Consider the following 1,724-nt stretch of genomic DNA (forward strand, 5'->3'; position numbering starts at 1 on the left):
TGTTAGTTTTTCCCATCACTCGTAGATGGCGCCCCTTGAACGCTTCTGGTTGCGACTGAAACCAGATGCGTAAATCTTAACTATTTTTATTTAATACATTTCTTATACTGATTATTATTTCGTAAACTGTTGTTTCGAACAATTATCCCTTTTATCTCATATGGTTTATTTCGAATACGACGCTATTACTAATATTTTCATTGCTCCTACTTCTCTATTCTCCTTGCCCTCGATACTCTACCCTCGCTACTTTACCCTCCTTGCCGACTCATGAAGCTTTCTTCGCCGCTTCTTGAAGACATTTTATTTAGAGAATTAGTTTCTTCTGGTTTTGCTTTATCAAGCAACACCACACAGAGGTAGTACCACATTTCCCCTACCGACGTTGGTGCCTTGATTGATGCAAGCCTGCATCCCATTTGTTGTAAGTTGGACCCTTGGATGACATTCAAGACAACTGCTTCAAATCACCGTCAGGGCCGTACGGACTCGTGTGAATGGTTACAGCAGTTGATGACCGTCCTTAGTGAAACAATGAAACTAGTCTCTTCGCCACAAACGTACGCTAGTTTACAGCAGGAGCCCCACTACGTATCCAAGTCAGTTATCCGGAAAACTTCTGTGATATCAACTGCGCCCGAGAAATGCATACAAATTAAGTATTGTGTACTGCTACAACAAATCAGAATCTTTATGTTTATTTTATTATATTGTTATTTTATTTCAACTTTTGATTTATGCCTGTTAATGGTTATACTCATTTCTGCTGAAAGTGAAGGTAATTGGTGGTTATTATATCAGAAAAGCTACTACACACTTCGGGACCACCGTTTTCTTTACAGTAAGTGATTATGTTATAGTGCTGAGTTACATCATAGGAATAAAAGTATTTGGGATTGAAAGACTTATTCTGATTGTTTTGCTGACAATGAAATTCTTTCTCGTACGGGTATCAGACTCCCTTTAATTTTAGACCGAAGTCATGTTTATGTCTGTTTATATTTGGTTTAACTACGTGTTTATGTTATTATGCAGTTGCATTAAAGAAATAAACGTGTTTCTTATTAAAAACCATCCTAGGCGTTTTGCTGAAAAGAAAACTCTTGCATTTTTAACCCTAAAAAACCATGATGGCATCTGACGTCATTACCATGTTTGCTAGTGATACAATACATTAATCAACGAATTCTGCATTACCCTTACAGTTATGACAGCCGATAGATTTAACGAATATCAACCCCCCTATACACACAATTCATCTTGCCCGCCCCCAAAAAAATGACATTTCATCGAACAACGCAAATTCCGGCCAACTGTTATTTGCACGCGCGAAAAACACTCGCCAGCCCACGCAGCGATAAAATTGAAGGCCTGACTATTAGTCATTGGAACGACTCCCCCTGAAAGTGGTGTCGGTCCAATATTCGGAATATCCCGGATTCCCATTGTTCTGGGAATAGGGAGAATACCCTCTCCGCCCTTCCATTCACATATGCACATTGATCTCTCTCTCTCTCTCTCTCTCTCTCTCTCTCTCTCTCTCTCTCTATTCAATTCTCGCAAGTCTCCTTCATCTCGCTGGGGATTCCGAATCGCCTTAGTCATATTTGACTGAGGATCAACATAGCCCTTCTCCCCTCTGCGTCACTTGCCGTTCATCGACAACTTTTTCTTCTTCTTCTTCGTCTTCTGTTTTTTTTTTTTCATTTCCACCTCTTTCTCTT

Source organism: Macrobrachium nipponense, chromosome 33 (genome assembly GCF_015104395.2).
Source record: "Macrobrachium nipponense isolate FS-2020 chromosome 33, ASM1510439v2, whole genome shotgun sequence".
In the NCBI taxonomy this organism is placed as follows: domain Eukaryota; kingdom Metazoa; phylum Arthropoda; class Malacostraca; order Decapoda; family Palaemonidae; genus Macrobrachium; species Macrobrachium nipponense.